The sequence below is a fragment of the Halyomorpha halys genome, unplaced genomic scaffold, assembly GCF_000696795.3.
Source record: "Halyomorpha halys isolate HHAL.00 unplaced genomic scaffold, Hhal_1.1 Scaffold327.1, whole genome shotgun sequence".
Lineage (NCBI taxonomy): Eukaryota > Metazoa > Arthropoda > Insecta > Hemiptera > Pentatomidae > Halyomorpha > Halyomorpha halys.
This window is the reverse complement of record NW_027105022.1, coordinates 1096874-1117044: the sequence shown is the minus strand read 5'-3', so window position 1 is coordinate 1117044 and position 20171 is coordinate 1096874. Positions and strand designations below refer to the sequence as shown.

At 29.4% G+C, this 20171-nt stretch overlaps 1 protein-coding gene across 1 annotated transcript in view; it reads left to right on the top strand.

Moving 5' to 3' along the window:
- LOC106681337 (RYamide receptor) overlaps nucleotides 1-20171 on the top strand; it is a 309705-nt gene that overhangs the window by 89745 nt on the left and 199789 nt on the right. The gene's annotated exons all lie outside the window — the stretch shown is intronic.

The following is a 20171-nucleotide window of genomic DNA, read 5'->3' as shown; positions in this document are numbered from 1 at the left end:
TGTAAAATTATTCTGTTTATACTTTCTTTTTTATTTTTCTATACTTACTGTGGTTGTTATCTTGTTCTGTTTTTAGCCCTGAAGAAGGCTAGAACCTCTAGCCGAAACGTTGGCACAATAAAATAGGTTAATCCTACTTATTTGTGTTTATCATTGACCGCACCCCCAACCATCTTCTCCTCGTTAATATATATTTTTGATGTTTCTCAGGATCAGTCCTTAATAAAACAACAATATTGTGGTGATATTTCATAACTTATTTATCAGTATTCATAAAAAAATAATAATTTTACTAACTCATCATTAAGAACTAAAATATTTAAATTTTAAAAAAAATTAATATTTTTTTTTCTCTCTGTAGGCCATGACAACGCAAACAATTAAGTCATGCGCTGTGCCATGTTGGGCAGCATACTACTATTTCATTAGTAATACGAATATTAATATTATTACTAAATTATTATATATTTTTTTCTAAATCTCTAAATCTAAATGTGAATCTAAATTTTAGGGTAACTTCTATACTTATGTTATTTGTGACTGACCTGCCTGACATTATTTAGACTCCAATGAATTTCAATAACATTTTAAACTGAAATGATATGTACTTGAGTATTGATTATGCTACCTATAATTTACTTACTTCTCTTAATTATTTAGTTCAAGGATTTATAGATTGAATATGAATGTTATATATAAATGCTACCAGTTAAAATATGATATTAATAATATACAATTACTATATTAAGAATTTCTTTTGACTTCTATCACCATCCCATTTCTCAATTATTTTCTCTACCTCGCCTATGTTAATACACCCTTCATTCTAATTGCCACCTGTGTAGTGATGTTTGCCAGATTTACCTTTCATTTCACCAATCTGAAAATCATCCATCAATTAACAAGCTACAAGGATATTAGAGAATTGCCCTCCAGAAAAGAAATAACCGGGTACATCAAAAATCAATAGCCCAATAAGAAAGCGGTATGTGCAGTAGACAATAGGACTCTGTGACCTACTTCAGGGAATGAAGAAAATAGAAAAGAATTGGAGGACCGAACAGGGAAAACAAAATTAAAGGTAAGAGCCAACAAGTGCTCTAAGAAAGCCTCCGCCCTTCGCTGAAACTCAAGTAGGTACAATAATAAACGTAATTAATCAAGACAAAATGAAATGTAAAAACATAAAACAATACAGTAAATAAAGGGAAGGGCCAGCAGAAAGTCATTTTCAGAAGAATGTGTCAGCTCAATCAATTTGAATTCCAAGACCTTCAGGCAGACTCCAATTTAATTCATAAAAGCATTGACAACTCAGTTGTCATCTTTGTTACAATCTGACAGCCCAGGCGAAGCTTTGCTAAGTGGTGCGAAACTTTGTTTAACAATAAATATTTTTCTTATAATATTTTAATACCTTTATTGGCCGTCACCCGGACTGTCTTCCAGCAATCTACTTCATACGGTCAACTATTTTCTTCCAATATGAATTTAGTTTTTCTGTTTTAACTACTTGTTGCATCCACTGGGAAACACCATAGAGAAAAAATGAGTTTTATTTTATTCTTATTTTTTTTAAGGCCCACTTATGGATAATTACTGTATTAAAGTTCGGTTTCGCAAAGGATAGTCCTCCTGTATTCCAGACTTCTACACCGTACACTCAACCATGTAAAATGAAGTCCAGCCAGAGCCAAGGAAAACCTAATGGCCATCCTCTCTCTCTTCCTTATGGACCAACCATATCATCAGGAAAATACAATCATAAAAAGAGTCAAGTAAGCCACCTGTGTAGACTGCATCTAACTGCACAGCTCCTTCGGTGATACATGACGAGCCTGGAACCATCCCTTACCCGGCCACCACAACCCTGAACGGGGGACAAGGATAACTTAGGTTTTTATTTATTTATTTTTTATGAAATTTTATAAACTAAAAAACCCCTAACACTTTTCTTGTCGCTTATGAAGATGAGACTTGTGTGATCTCAGTTAATAATTACCCGTTAATTGTATCACAAACTCTCCAGTCCCATATTACAACTCATGAAGAATAATTTCATAAATGCTGAGTTATAATAAATCTCATCTAATCATCTTCACTCTCTGTATTTTACCGATGGACTATCCTATGCATTAATGATAATCTACTTATCTCTGTTGTACGGATCCGCTTCCTATGACTGAATCTGGATAAATGACTAACACGAAATCCTCACGCAAGACTGAAGAGACAGAAACTGCAGGTCGATTCCGACTATTACAACATTTACTATACAAAAAGGTCTATCTGAACGGGTTTGAGGTTTGGGGCTCTACTAAACCGTCGAATTCTTTCCGTGTCCAATCCTTTGTTAAATCCTCAGTATTCCTAACTCTTTCACACACCAACAAAATCATCCATAAAAATCTTAATGTTCCTTATGTAGCCGACCTCACCAGAGCCAGATATCAATTCTTCTTTTTTAAGTTCCGTAACCTTAAAAACCCAATAGTTCCCAACCTCCCTTCTATTTTTGTTTGTTTGTTTGTTAGTTTTGAAAGGGTGTATAACAGCCTGGTCATCAACGCCCATTGGTTATTCGTTTTGGTAAGGCCTAGTTGTTCCATAGTCATAGCTTTGGTATGGTGTACTGATCCGCACCAGTGGGACTCATTTCCGGAGATTTGAAATAATATCTAGTTTGACAATTATAACTTGTTTAATAATCGTTACGATAGTGGAAAGGATGATGAAAAGCAGATAAGTAACTGTTCTAATTTTAAAAATAAGTCAAGCTAAATATATAATTATAATATTCTTCTTCTATCTTCTAATTTTTTACAGGGGCGCCTGAAAAGAAGATGGCTTCGAGACATAATGTAGAATGTTAATGGAGTGATAACAATGAGTAGTTTCTCCATAAGTCTGTATTATCGACATATTAACTGATTTTTATGACATACAGTTGTAAATATCAATAAATAAATAATAAAAAAATTGACTATGTTTTAATGTTATGATCAATAAAGTAATAATAATTACAATGGTATTATTATTTCAATAAACAATAGTTTTGTAGTTAGAAAAGAAACTAACTTAGCACAGTTTAAATCTCGTCTTATTCCTTCGCAACGATTTTAAGCAGTGTTAAAAGGGATGAAAAAGAAAACAACACAATGAAATATTGCCACCAAATCATTATTTCCAGATAAAAATGACTTCTGAAGAAGTAGTAATTTTTTACCGAGTTGAAAGTAAACTTACGTAATCAGTCCGTTATTTATTACGGTTCGCTTTGTTATATTCATTTTAGAGATGCAAACAACGGGTAGCAATCAGTCATGAAAAAAGGTGAGAATCAGGTTTTCATCCCAAGAAAAACAAAGGTGTTAATAAGGTTATCTCAATCTTATCAATATTTTCAAAAAAATGCTTTCAAAATTATTTTTTAAGGTCTCTGACTATTTGTCTAGTTGTTATATTCAAGTGGACGCGAAAGCCGAACACGTTGGAAGAGAGGTTTCGGATAGCCTGATTCAGTATGTTGTGGGTTCGATTCCCACCTGGGTTTATCAACATTCATTTTCACTCTGGGTACAGTACAAGTCTTGTGGGAAGACTTGAATCATCTCTTAATCATGATGCTTGTTCATAATAAATACCTCAAGGCGAATTTATAACAAAATATTCAATTCAAGATAGTAAATCATTTAATGAAATGTAATAAATTAATTAAATTATCTAGGGTTTTGACTAAGATGTATTATCATCACAATACTTATTAAAATTTTCTAGTTTTCAAAAGTTCATTTGATGCTCCTTAGATTGATAACTTAAAATTTATATATTTCAATATTATAAGAACATTTGTTTACTTTCAACATTTGAGGAGTATACTATGAAAAGTTAAGATATCAACTTTGGGAAAAATATTATTTAAAAATTGACATCTCATGTACAATAGCCATATTTTACCTTCTTGTATACGAAATATATGGCAACCAAAGGTTTTGCAAGCAAGAAAATTTCTTAACAACCAAACCCCGCATAATGGTCTAGAGTGCTCCAGGAGAAAAAGTTGTCAAAAACTAAAATTCGATATTTATGCCTGGGATGTTACAGAATTTTTTGTTGTCAAAATTGATTATAGAAAGTGTCACTTTATATAACCGATTTCACATATTTGTTTTTCTTTTCTTTTATAAAAAATAGTTCTGCCTATTTTGATTAAACTTGGTACATTAATGAACAGTGGAATTACCCATACTATCAGATAGGTCCTTTTCTCATTGAAATAGTTAGACACGGCTTAAATACCGAATATTCAAAAATCTTTTAATGTACTTTTTTTTAAATAATAATAATAATAAAGAACGGATTAAAACGATCCATAAAATAATTGTAAAATTAACTAAATGGAAAGTGGCCACGACTAAAATCAAAACTAGCTAGGAAAGAGGAAATTGTCGAGAACGCCCGATCTTTTCCGATCTTATTCCAAATTCTTAATACATACACGCCATTGTTGTATTTTAAGAAGTAATATAGCGCTATTTCCACCTCGATAAATCATATATTAATATACATTTTTATAGGTTTAGAAAAAGTAAATTTTTTTATTTAAAAAGAAAATCAAGTTTAAAAATGTGTTTCTTACAGTTAGCTTAAAAGCTGAATTCATAAGTTTTACTTATTTCTTAATTGTATAAATTAACTATTTCTTATTATTGGTAGTAATAAAAAAAGGATAGATATAAAATGTAATAGAATTCGATAATTAAATGAATGAAAATAAATATTTTCCAATTCCCATGTTTGTTGTGTCAATAGTCAGTTTTTGCTTATCAATAAATAAAACATTTTTTCATCTTGAATAATAAAGAAATAGTTATTATAAAACATGCAATAATAATTCCTTCTCGAGTAGTCCGGTAAATGAAAGTTGTATGATGTGATTTAGATTTTTGATATTTGTGTAATTTAGGTCATAGCTGTTGAAAATGTTTGAATAAGCCTTATATGTTTTGTACGATACCTATTTTTTTATGATTTTGAGGATTCTTTCGAGATATCTGGAGGACAAAGTATTATTTTTTTTTTAATTTGTAAAGTTTATCGGAGTAACGAAGTATCATAACTTAAGAGATGTATGTGATACCATTCGTATTGATCATGTAATAAATAACAGTCTTGTTTACTCAATTTTATTTATTTTTTATTTATCCTAATAAATAATATACAGTTTATTACTGGATATATGTACTACGAGAAACTGAGAATGATGAAAAAAATTAAAATCATTTTCAAGAGAGGTGTTCTATTTAATCCGTTACGTTTATATTAATTTCATTAAAAAAATTTAAAAAAAATCATCAAAGTAGTATGAACACAACTGACCAGTGGATTTTTTTTTTTTACTCTTCATTCAACTAATTATACTGTTTCATGGATGTTCTAAAGGGAATACGTAGAGAAGGGGTTAGGAGGTCCAAATATTTAACTTTGCAGACCAAAGCGGACCGAGCAACTTCATCAGAGGATCGCATGCCCAACTTTTAAATTGTCTTGGGCCTCCAACCCTCAAAGCTACATCCTACCTGAGAATTTCCAATTTGCATACTATATTTTTTATTCAAAATTTCTACCCCAATATACTCTTTTCCAAGGTAAAACAAAGACAGAGTCGTGTTACAAACAGAACACGCGCGCGCACGCGTAATAATATACATCTATTGTTGAGAATCGTGATTTTTATTAATGTATGTGTATAAATACATTTACTCCAATTAATCACAGAGAAAACAGTATTAAAAGTATCGGAAGGAAATCGGTTAAACCAAACTATAAAATAATTTCAATCAATTTCTAGAAATCCGAATGATGAGTAATCGCAACAAGAACAACAAAATTTCAGAGCCACAATCGCATGTTCCGAATATACCCTCAGGCTGTTCTGATCCTAGAGCCATAGTTGCCCGAACGCCATACAAGTTGCTAAATTAGTTCATTGGTTAGCAAATACAGCGGTTTGCAGAGTGAGAGAATAGAGAAACAACTAAAACAGTTATAACAATCAACATAGCAATTACCACAAAGCATTTGAGTCGTGGATATATTAAATTTTGAGAAACTGAGTTATATTAACTTAATAGTGTAATACCATAGTATTTGAATACCAAATCCATTTTAAGAGACATAATTACATTGTGACTGACTAAAAAGGAATGGTATAAAGTGGCTACGTTGTTATAATATAAAATAAGGCTTTGTGAATGTTTCCCCGTCCAGAAAACAAATAATACAGATTAGAAACAGTGACTGATTACAACAAAAAAACAAAAAAAAATCTAACTGATAATATTGATAACATACTAAAAACAAATGAGTAAGGCAGATGCTATTATTGATTATTGATTTAGTCATATGATTAAGAAATGGTCGGTGTTCGTATTGGAAGTTCATGCGTACAAACAAATCAAATGCTCTTAAGTCTAAGGATGTATCTAGCGAACCAAAAATTATGAGCTCAAATAAGATTCAATTAATACAACCAAAATAAAATAATAATTAAAAATGTATTTATGGGAATTATTCGTATATCAACGTAGAACAAAAGCGCATCACATCTCACAACAACAGTTTAAAAAAATTTAATCACTCCAAGAGATCCCAAAACATACCCCCAATCTCTATAGTGGGCTCAAACGATCTCTCTGTCAACACACCCCTTTAAGTATATATCATGTCAAAGAAACAAACCTACAGTTCGTAGGTACCTGATATTCGACTCACTTAAGGTTGATGACAAGAGCAGGCTGACATGTAGGTCACTGTAGAGGGCCAAGTCGTGTCACTAACACAATGCAGACGGCTGCTAGCAAACTTCTCGTACTAGAACTACTAGCGCAACTGGAGTACCACAACAGTTTAAATTTTAGTTTAAATAACATGATATAAAAACGTTATTTGCAGAAAACGTATAGACTATCCTAAAATAATTTAAAAAAAAAACATTGGTATACTTATTGGACATTAATTAATAAACAGATAAAGTTAATAAAGAGGATCACCCTTATATTTCTGCTAAAGGATAAGAAATAAAAGCTAATTAATTAATAAAATAACAAAAATATATATTTTAAAATCATTATAACAATCAGGTACCAATAAAAAGAGGATACAATAAAAATTGAATTAAAAATTTTAACATAATTCAACGACTAATTAAGATAAATCAAATGAAAAAACAAATAAAGTAACTTATAAAATTGCTACAATTTATAGTGGCAGAAGACTGAAAACGAACTGTATGAGGGATCTCTTTCTTCAATGACACCATCAAAATCACTTGGACTAAGAACAAGCTATCTCTAACAAAACTTTGTGTTTGACATTCCTTAATCATACCAGTCTTTAGAAAGCTCAAAAATTTTCTTATTTTTAAAAAATTATTATGCATATGAAAATCAACTAAGAAGAAAATATTATAGATATGAAGAAAAGAATATTGTAGATATGAAAATCAAATAAATAAATATATGTACAAAATTGAAAATTATTTTAAATTGAACTTATATAAAATTTTAAAGAGACAAAGAAAATATAAAGATAATTTCCATAAATATAGAAATAATGTAGATATAGTAAATATAAAAAATAAAATTAATCTATAGAAATTATAAAAGATAAAAAATAAATTAATAATATCCAATTCAGTACATGTATTTAGTTGATTTCCATTTCTTTATAATTTTCATTTTTCATTCTTCAATTATGTTAACATTTTCCCTATATATTATTATGTACAATATCAATATTCTTACAATATTACAGTTATGTATTTATATCATCTATCATTTTCTTAGGTTTCTTGTCTTTCTGTACTTCCATTTAATAATTGTAGTTGTTACCTTGTTTTTGTTCATAGTGCTGATGAAGTCCTGAAATTCTGGCAGAAACGTTAGGACTGAAAAATAAGTTTTTCTGTGTTCAGTGAAAAGGTTTTACTTATCTTCTTTTGAATTTGAATGTAAAATGAAAATAAACACATAATAATGATTGAAAAAAGAGGTATATATCGATGGTTTACTTCCCAGTGGTGCTGAGGGCATTCCCACTAATTTTATAAACAATATAATAAAAGATTCTCTCTTTTTGAAAAATGACAACTTTTCCACTAATTTTCCTAAAAAAGAGAACCATTAATTGTATTTTTCGTAAAGCTAGTGGAAATGTACTTAGCACCACTGGGAAGTGAGTCAACGATATTTAATGTAATTACAGCCGTATTGCACAAAAAAATTATCTATTTAGTAATAATGGCAAATTTAAGTAGAACATACACAGTGCGATCAGCAAGCATAAGACAGCAGGTGCAGTTACTGTCATTGAGAGCACAATAGTAGCTAGGATGCCAGTAACTTTTATTTAGAAAGTAGAAGATGGAATTTTAGAAAACTCATACAGGATCATTGTTCCTCTGATTTTTGGCTTAATCGGAAGAGTCATTTTCGAAAAATAGTTACCAAGGAAAATACCTTCGAGAATATGTAAGTGAAAGTAGTGAATAGCATTTTAAATCCACTTAATCCATGACAATATCATAAAAATTTAAAAAAACTGTAGTGTGTTGTGCCTGAACAGGAAATTTGACAATAGAAAGAGCCGAAAATAAATTTGTTCCTAAATGTTTAAAAAGTAAAAATTTTCGATTTTGAGGATTCAAATTTTTTCATTCCCTCCATGAATATAAAGGATTCCTCCCCTCGGTAGTATGAATATAAAATAAATACAGATAATTTTTGAGTTGCAATAAATCTTGAAATTAAATCGTTTAACCGAAGAATATTTTAATTTGTTTTTAAAAGATTCTAAAGTTAGCATATAGAATTTAAAATGTCATTATATGTAGTCTAAAAAGAAACATGATAATTACAAAGTTCTCTTCTAAGTATCATAAAATAGTCTATAATTGACCAATCAGATCCATTAAGTATCTGCTGCCATGTTTTACTGCACACTGCGGTGTATCTTACAACAGCTGTAGGGGCGATCTTCAAAGAGATTTTCGGTGGTCAAACAAATAGAGACTCATTCAAAATAAACTGAATTCTCAATTATTCCTTTTCATGTTTCCTCCCGGTTCTATGTTTAAACATAAATCAGTAGGCCAGTCTTGGTCTTATTAACAATCCTTGATTTATGACATTACGCAAGGTTAAAGAAATCCTGAATAAGAGGTATACCACAAGATGTTTATGAATGAAGTAGAGATGAAAAATAGAATCGTATTCGAAAATAGAATATAATTGGAAATGTTTTATGATAGGCCTCTCATTCTATTTCTGTATGTAGTATTTACAACTTATATGCTAAATCTTAGATCTGAAGTTGAACAAATATAGTTTAGTAATACTCGTAGGTTCGATAGGAGACGTGGGTTTTTCAGTGGAACTAATTCCTACAAATACAACACAGTTTAGTTATTTACTGAGGTTTCAGAGACTTAGGGCTTTGAAAAGTGGTCCAGAAATCTTGATTTAGAGTCCAAAAGTCCAAAAAATAATTTATATTTCCCTATTGTGCAAACTTTAAGTGGTGGACAGTGGTATATATTCACCTGTTATTGCCAAAAACTAGTAAAAAATGACACCTAGAGCCTCCTGGGCGAAATGTGGGTGTGAATGAAAGGAATAAAAGTTATCCGAATAAATTAAAAGAAATAAAAAGATTAGTAAAACCATGGTCGACATCCTATCGCAGCTGCCGCAAGAAGAAAGTTGCTCTAACCCGCTTAAAAATAGGCCATACTGTCCTCACGCATTCTCACTATTCCCAGTCCATTCTCAGGATTAAACATTTTTTTTTTTTTAAGAATGCCCTCACTATTTACCAACAGTAAACAGAATAGGACTGACCTCAAACTTATCTGAAGCTCTCGCCGATGAGGAAGCTAAAAGCACATTGGTATTTAAATTTTTAAAAACACGTTGTCTCCTTTCCAAGTTATTGCATATCTTAGATTTTAATTTTTTATTTTATCTTATAATTTTTTTTATTATTTTTTTTAAGAGTGCGTGAGTAAATGTGTGTGTGTGTGTGAGTAACTTTATAACCATAATAGTATATAGGCGTTGATTACCAAAAGGTTTTTACGCCTTCTCAAGGTAGACATCAGTTGATATTTACAAACCAATTGAAACCTTTTGGAACTGGCATGAACCCAGAATTTGTGGTTTTAAATAATAATGATTATCTCTTTTACCGTCATCAGCTGGTATTTTTTTCTTGATATTGATTCCACAATGAATAAATGATTTCCGTTTCTTGGCTATAGAAGGTTGTAATTCTTTTGGTGATTACTTTTTCAAGCCACGAGGCAAGATTTTTTTTTCTGCATGAATCTGATACTAAAGACTCTATTACCCCCTAAAAATAGCCTCTAAATATTTCAGTTGCTCATTAAGCTCCATTTTTTATTTGGAATTTTAAATAGCTTAGCTCGTATTATTTTTTTTTTTTTGCTACTCTGTAACTGTTGCCCTCGAATTCAATAAGGTTTCCGATTCAACCCGATAATAAGTGTAACATGAGTTCCGAGTATGTCGTTGAATTTTTTCTTCATAACATTCCTCTACGTACATGAATAAAATAGATTTTAGGACGCATATATATAAACCTATAATAATAATAATAACATCGCTTGTTAATATTATTTTTACAAACGTAATATTATAACATAAAAATAAAAAAGGATTCTTGACAGATATTGTATGTTGTCCAATTTACATAATTTTCGTTGTTTTTAGATCATTTAATAACTTTTCAAGTGAGTGGCTATAATCATTCAGGAAATGTAGGGGTATTCGGAAAAAAAATTAAGTTTTTGAACTGTTATCTTTCTTAACCAAAGGCACCACGGAGACAGAACCGTTTATACTGCTTTACACCGGCCAGAATACCTAACTGGTGAAATCTCTATGCATCAACACTCTATTTTACTTTTGAAATACTATTTACTGTCCGGTGCAAGTGCGTTAGTCCAACTATTATAATATCACAATGCACAGCAATAAAATGATCGTTCGAATAATAAGGTAAATAAGAAAATCGATCACAACAAAAAATGTGTAACTCGATTATGACTCAATATTTTCAGAAATAATAAATATAAATAGAATATTTATATACATGAAACTATTACCAAATTTCAAATTACTCTTCATATGTTTTATAAATATAGTTGAATCGCATAAAAAAGAATAAATTATTGCCCAATATCTAGTTTTTAGTTTTTTTTTTTTTTATAAATAGAGTTTAATAGTTTTATTATTCGTAAATAAAATAATAACATTTACTGCCCCTTCTCAATTTTTTAGCCGAATAAATGGAGTTAGAAATTAATATTATTCAGAATTTATTAATTAGATCACTATCGCATAAGTTCTGAAGGCATTCTTATTTTTGTCCACGAATTTAGAGTTTTTTTAAAAACTTTGTATTATTTTGAAGTATTTTATTTTATTTATTATAACTTTATGTTTTAATTTTATCTTCCTTTTTCAATATTATTACATAAGTAATTATAACTAACTGTTGAAATAAGCTTTGCGTTTGAATGATAGGTTTCTTAATGATGTTCGCTTCAGCAGAGGAGATTGAACGCTGTTCCTTGTAATCAGGCGTCAAAATAAGCCAAATTAGAGTGGCATTAAGGCTTTTCGACAGCCGGGTAACACCCGCAGAGGCGTCATGATGAATACTTATATCAAGATTCGTCCAACAAATTTGTTGACGTAAATATTATAAATTTAAAAGCATCATTTACCCATTTTATTTATCCCTTTCTATTTATTAAAATAATATTTTCCACTTAGTCAATACGCCATGTATGGGTTCATTACTCTATATAGACGTAATCACATTAAAAACTCATTTATTATCTAAGTGAATTTAAAGTTTGAATTGATTCTTTAATGAATGATGGAAGTTTGTCAACCATCAACCAATAATCTTCCATTTAATCCTACGCCAGGTTCAAGGGAATTTTAATCATTGTATGGAGGTTGCACGGTCTTAATTAATTCGTTTCAGTTAAACAATCAATTCAACAATTGCAATTCAATTTCATAGAAAAAATCAATCAAGATTTATGGTTATAATAAATAGTTTTAATAAAGGAATCCTAAAGGGAAATATAAAAAATGTAAATATCATATTTTGGCCTCGGCATTGTTTGATAATGAGTGTTGAGTATATTTACCTGAATAATAATAATACTGAATAAATAATACTTTAATTAAATGTCCTGTCATCTAGTCAGCATAAAAATGATTTAAAAAATAATAATAATTTCACGCATAAAATATTGCCTAAGAAAATTATAATTTTTTGGGGGGGGGAATAGGCCCCTTATATTTTCAAATATCATTAAATAACTAACCAATCGATATTTCGACCATTTAGGCGTCAGCAATAATACAAGTTTCACAAATACACGCTATAGGTAAAAAATCTCACATAAACAGTCTAATACCCAACACTAACCAATTAGAGCTTGGTTTGAGATGTGCTTTGATCTGAATATGTTTCAACTCTGATAATGTCGAACTGGCGGAACGTTAATTTGTTAGTCATACAATTCACTAGTTAGTTATAGTTTCAATAGTTCAACATTCAAACACAAACCAATGTTTTACATGCGGAATATATATTTGTTTTACATAGAACATTTCATTTTTTTTAGCTTCAGTTCCCTTTAATTAATATATAAAAAAAGTTCTATTCGAAAAAGAATTAACGATTCCTTAAATACCCTTTCACAAAAACTGCATTAGGACAGAGCTGTTTAAACTTCCGTAGAACATCTGAGTCCAAGACAGAACCAACACGACATAGGCGATGGCCCACTAATGGACCCACTGAATAGGGCCAATGTTGTCAGCTAATGGTCGAAGACAATAGAACCGAACTCCTCCCAATGCAATCAATTATAGAGAGCATTAGTTAATTTTTGTTGCGTTGCATACATATACATATTTAAATTGTTTTAAAGGACTAATTTATTTTATATTACTAAACGTGACAAATCACAAGAACAGATATTAGCCATATTGTAGTATTTTTCCTAGTGTAGTAAGTTCTGAAAATCTTATTTCCTAAAAACAGAATATCAAATTGGGCTTCCCAAATGCTAATTTTATTAAAAAATTTATTAGCAGTCAGAAGTTCTCTTCGGCTATATTGCTGACAATACAGGAATATATGGTTTATTCTGTTAAGGCCCAGTGAACAGTCCATTAAATAAATGAAAAAGGGGAGAGAAAAAGTTTATTTTTGTAGTACGAACCTTTTATGAATTGAGAATATTAGAAAATTATTAGTTGATAATTGTAGAGGAAAACAAATGTTGTCAAGAAAATTACAAAAATAACAGAAAAACTATTTAGTAACTGACGTAATGAGAGCAAGATAGTAAACATTATAAAATATAATATCTAACGTCGGTTACTAACGAATAGTTTTTCAGCTGTTTTTGTTTTTATGCCACCCTATCTTCCAAAAAGAATTATGAGTATAAATTCGTATTGTATCCTGTAAAAAATGGAACATACTATCACAAGTAAATACATACAAGTAAGTACCTTTATATGAAGTAAGGATATATATTTATATTTTATTCTATAAAATTTTAAATATACATGAACTACAGATATACATATTGGAACTATCCTGCAAAAAAATATAACATACTAATACATGTTAATAAAGAGACGAAACTTTTTACAAATATAAGGATATATGGATATATACAGTGATAACTTTTTTCTAGACTGTTGTAGGTACATTTTTTGGGGGAGGGGAGGGAGTGGCCTGTGTGACCATCAATGATTTATTGGTTTTATTTTTACTAAAATAATAAATTAGTCAAATTAGCCTAATAAAAAAAAATAAATAAAACATTTTTATCTTGTGAAATTTGGAACCTACCTATATAAGTGAATATATAAAAGAACGTTATTGAAAAATTATTAAATTTATCTGCAATTGAAACAAAATGAGATATTTAAGGCGACCTAAGGTTTATAATACCTGTTCGACAGTAAACATATTGTAATATCCAAGTAACAGAATATAATATCCACACATAACTATCACACTTCTATAACACTATAGCTGTAAAATAAATCTTTCCCTTATTCAGCATAAAATAGTCTTGTAAAGAATAGACCTGCTATTTTTTTAAAACGATTATAGCAGCAAAATGTATTGTGTTGTAATTGAAGCTCATACTCCCTTATTAAGAGACAGGAGCTTACTCAATCGGACTGGCATTGCCGGGATTGTAATTTTGTTTTAACTTCCAACTCTTTACTTGATGTGTATATGTATACCGTTGTGTATATGTATACATGTGTATGTTTACAGTTGTAAATAACAATAAATAAATTATTAAAAAAAACAAAAAAACTTCCAACTCTTCTGTTACAATATGAAGATGATCCTGCTAGGATTTCCACTATTGGCCCCTCCATCCACTTCTGTTACATCCCCGCATCACGAAATTTTTACTCCCATATACATTAATTTTTCTTTAACGTCGATAAAGAAGCTTCACTCCAAAATGGATAATTTATTGAAGAGTTAAATAGCGAATCGGCAACTATTAATGTGTAAGGTTCTAATATTGGATGTCTTTAATTTAAATAACTTATAATATTCACAAGATAATTTATCATTGTATATTAATACTACGTTTACTGACCCAACGGTTCGATGCCGATATTGGTCAAGTGGTAACCAAGCATCGTTATAACTAAACCAATTTGATTTGATTCTAACAAAAACATTTTAAAAAAGGTAGTGAATTCCACAGAAAGAGTTAATATTATAAAGTTAATTTATTAGACATAGATAACAAATTATAGCGCGATTAAGATAGCTATTAAAATAATGGTTAAATATATTTTTAAAGCATTAAGGGCTCGAAAGGTTTTTTTTAATCATTAAATAAATTGGCTGTCTGAGATACTAATTATATCTAAAGTAAGCACTTCAGAAAAGCCAAGATTTAAAGATTTCTGAGAACTATTGCCCAGAATGGAGCATTAAACCAAGATCTTAAAGAAAATTAAACGACTCGTTCCTTAGCACAGCTGAGCTAATTGACTAATTAACATAATGAAAGAAGTAATTTATTAAAGATATTTCTTAAAGTACTAATTAACAGAACAATACTTTTAAAAAATCATTTCATCAAGAAAATGAAAACAAATTTCAAAATAGATTTTTACCCTTAGTAACAATAATAATTATTAATTTGAGAAGCACGGCAGACATATTAAACTTTAACGACTTGAAGCATAAACTATGATACCGTGTGAGAGAGGGTCCTTAATAGATTCGCTATTTCAGGACAAACGAGATGAGTGGAAGATGTCACTTAATTTGCGAGATGGGGGGTTCTTCGAGGGAGTCACCAAACTTCTGATTAAATCCCCTCCCCAGACCATAATGGAACCTCAGTAGCGGCTCTATAAAGGTTTCCAGGCTGTAAAGCACTATTTGGAACTGCTACCGCTTAACAAGTTCAAGAGGACTTAGTGGTCCTCAGATGAATGGTACGTTCCTGCCTGTTGTTCCTCAGCCAGTTGGATCATTGTTAGCAAACATTTTAATAGCATTTTATAAAATGGAACATTTAGGGTGGAGCGGTAAAAATAAATAAAAGTAATTTTGCCTTAAAAAAAATAATAATATAAAAAAACAACAAAAAAAGCTTTAATAGGTCAATAAAGCCTACTTAATGTCTTTTACATTATTTTATTTTTTTTTTTAAATGTATTTCCAGAATTTTTTTTTTGATTAAGTAATTAAATATACTTTAAGGTTGATGATTTGCCGTTTGAGAATAAAATCTAAATGATTACCCATCATTGAAATATAGGTTACTCCCGAAAGTTACAAAAAAATATAAGTTTTTCGCAAGTGTAAGCAAAGTATTTGATGAAATTTGTACTAGAGCATTTATACACTAATTCCTAACATTCACCTAAAGTTGAGTAAGATTGAAGAAATCGTTTTCGAAATATAACAAAATACAATTTCAAATGAACAAGCGAAAGTAGGGGACAGAAGTTCAATAAAATCGAAATAGGACCATGCAAATACCAATCTGCAAGATTACTAAAAATATAATAAAAATCTTATTAACAATTTAATCAATTAAGTCCAAACACGAAGTTGACAAAGCTGAGGACAAAATATTTTTTTTCATTTCATGCATGAATACAAAACAAATTCCCCGCTTTCCATGGGAGGAGGCAATAGTTCAAAAATTTCACTCGACTTAAAATTGGCAACTTGTTGCCAACTCACCACCTACCATCATTTCTTTTTATAATGCAAAAACCACTACTTTCTCCCCCTCCTTAAGGATAATCTAAGAATCTAGAAATATTTCAAAGAAACTATAAACGAATAAAACTTGTAATATACTTCAAGAAAATAAAATAAAACAAATTTTATAACAAATAGAATAAATAAAAAATAAAATAAAAATCAATTTAAGAAAATTAAAAATATATAATAAGAATAAAATAAAAACGATTAAATGATGTTCCATACTTCAAGATTTTTTTCTCTTAATTATAAGTTCATTGAGGTGTATAACATCCGAAATTCAGCGGGTTATTTAAATTACTAACAGCTAAATTATATTACTATTCAAGTATAAATTTATATTTGAATTAACTACACAAATATGTTCCTCTGGCTAGTTAATTGAAAAAATTAACCATTAATTACCTAAAATAGTTAATCCTTTAATGATGTGAACTATCTGGGTGTGAAATTGAAGAACATCTCCGAAATTAGTGTAGAAAACAGTTAGTTAAAGATAGAGCTAGAGATTGGTTTCTCTATTCTTTAATTATTATTTTTAAGGAACACCATCGATACACCCTGAAATACCGGAAAAAATCGTTCCCGAGAAGTAGAGATTTGGCAAAAAGAAGGAAAGTTCTCAATGTTATGGAAACATCGTCAGAAAATAAGCAATTGAAATATTAAATCGTGTGACACACTTTCTCCAACATAAAAATATAAGAATAAAAAACTTGTAAAACTGTTTTTCAAAGTAAGATGAAAATAAGCCTAATTGCTCTTGAAGCTTACTTTAATATGTGATTCTTTCATTTAATAAGTAGTTCTAAATATAATTTATTTAAATGCATTATGTACTTTTTAACTAGTTAAAAATATTAAATAAACGACAATTGACTGAGTTAACTTTCAAATATGTTTAAAAAAAAATCAACATTATACAATTTTTAGAAATAAACAATTTTTCACAACGACCTTAATCTTTTATATCCCTAATCTAATTTTTTCCTGTTTTCAAGTGACTTCATGAACTGGAATAATTTATTTCTAACTTTAAGCCATTGGTACACTCAACATTAAGAAAGTTTTTATATGATAAAAACTTGTTTACTCTAGGTTCCTCTGAAGTGACCAGCAAGCCCTCCTTTCCTCATATGGCTGAACTCAAAATAAAAAATAATAATAAATAACATCAGAAAAGAATATCAAGAATATTACTTTTACATTATAAAAATGAAATAATCTATGGTTGATAACAATCAAATAATTTTACTTAATAAAGATATGGATTGGATGACTACCAAACAATCTTAAAATATCCATTTGAGCTTTAGTTGTTTACATATTATAATTTTCTCATAATAATAATCAAAATAGATATTTATAATAAAGGGTTCAGGGGTTCAGTACTTCGTAAGGAAATAGGCTTTTCAAATTAAAAAAAAAACAGCTAATTCCTTAGACTTTGTTCTTAAAATACAAATTGGCCTTCAAATATAAGAATAATTATAATTATAATTCAAATATAAGTATAATTACCTACGCCACACAAATATTAAGGAGGACTTTCAAAACAACAAAGTTTCCAAAAATAAAGATTTCAATAAAATTAAAAAAAAAGATTTGAATTGTGAGGAATTTAACTGATCCATATGCGTACACTTACATACGTATGTACTAATACTACGTATCTACTTATATCCATATCCATATACTCGTACTTTGTAGAGATTTTTTTTTCTTTATTGCTTTGTATCTTTTCCTTACTATCCCTTTCCCTCCCTAATATATTGTTACATAAGTTATAAATATTAAGTTATAATGCAATATGTAATTATACATTACTTTTTTTTTCATTTTAGCTTAGGAAAAACCGTGTAAGTAAGAATTTTTAAAAATCTAAATCCATATATCTGAATACTGTTTCTATCATGACAGATTTATTTAAGGATTAGCCCTTCTGTTTTGGTTTTTATATAATCTTCGGATAAACGTGGCTACTCATCGTGTGTTCTATAAGTACTCATCGTGTATTTGTTATTAAAAGTTAACGCGGGTGAAACACTAAAAAATACTAGTAAACTGAAAAAATATGCATAAACAAATAAAATTACGTCTGAATATATAATAAAAATTATTCACATAGAGTAATGGTTTATTTATATCTTATTCGATAACACGGGAAACCTTTAAAGAAAATTATATATAAAATAAATGGAAGAAAACAAGTGGAAAAATGGAAAATGAAAACCAAAACCCGTGGGATTAGAAAGAATGGACAAAGATAAATAATGCCTTAGGACCACATCTCGAAGTACTTTATAACGGGAAATGGACTTGCCAACTTTTCCTTTTTTCCATGTTCCTATTTTCCGTCTCACCGCCAGGCTTACTGGGAGATAGTAATAATGCCAAGAGCCAATGTTCACCAAAACAATCTCAGAGTTTTCCAATACACGACAAAGTAGAGTTTATAACACACACTCAAATCCTCGAGTAGCGTATTCCATTGAATATGTGATGTAGATGTATGTGTGATTTAAATAGCTTAGGTACAATTCCCATCAATCATAAAAGGAATAAAGAAAAAATTACAACTCATAATAATTATTGTTCGTAAAATTATTATATAGATAGATCTAAGTATATGGCATTTTAAGAGAGGACTGATTCAAGAAAAATAAATAAACAAGTTGTTAAAACGGATGAAATGGATATGCTATCCATTATTACTGTTTGTTTTTTATTTAGTCTATTTATATTTAGTGTTGTTAATAACGTGTTAATGAGGTTGAAGTAGGAGGTATATAAACAGAAATGGTTCATTGTCATAATGCTAGTTAGTACTCCTAAATTGCTTTTGACAATATCCTTATAGTAATAATAATAGCATATCATAGTAATAGCATATCCTTTTCTCCTGTTCACGATAGCTTTTGAAAAATAACAAAAACTAATGAGTCCTTTTCCACCTTGTTTTATCGGGAGGTATATGCTTGGGACTGAAGTTTTCAGATGCTCTTTTCCCGTTGTTTTCAACCAGACTCGGCTAGGAAAGAAGCACTGGGATCTCTTGGAGACGGGCTTGCCTTCCATATTCCACACGAGGGTGGCAAGGTTTGGCTGGGAGTTTGCCTGCACAATGTAAATATTGTATATGATTACGAATGCATTTATATTTTATTGTTACTTAAGTTTAATTTTCTTTGTCTTGTACATAAGTTATTATATATAATTTATTTTTTTGATTAGTTTTATTTTATTATAATTTTGATATAGATTTGAATAGTAAATCTTTTAGATATATCACTCAAAATACTATTTTTTTATTTTAAATATTATCTTTTATTTATGTATTTCTTTATCATTATTATTTTCAATTATTTTTCCAGTGGGTTCTTTTGTTATTACTTTCATTTTTATTCCTTCTACTTCAGTATACATTGTATGAATGCGTATTTTAACATTAAATTAAATGCCTTTAAATTGTGGCAAATTTTATTAATTCACCTTAATAAAATAAATTAATTATATCTTTTCTGGTCGCAGTCATCATAATTCTAATTAATTAGGTTAATACTGGAACTGCACATGTGTTCAGAACTTTTATAATATTAGCAGATGAAAGATATATTTTTAGGAGTTTAACGTGATTTTATAACGCCACAACGTACTCTTCAGGTGATTCATCCTTAAACTTTAACAGCTCACTTATACATTTTCATTTATCATTATTATTATATATTATCTGTATATTATAGCTAGCTATTATTTCTCTCTCGCTCTCTCTCTCTCTCTCTCTCTCT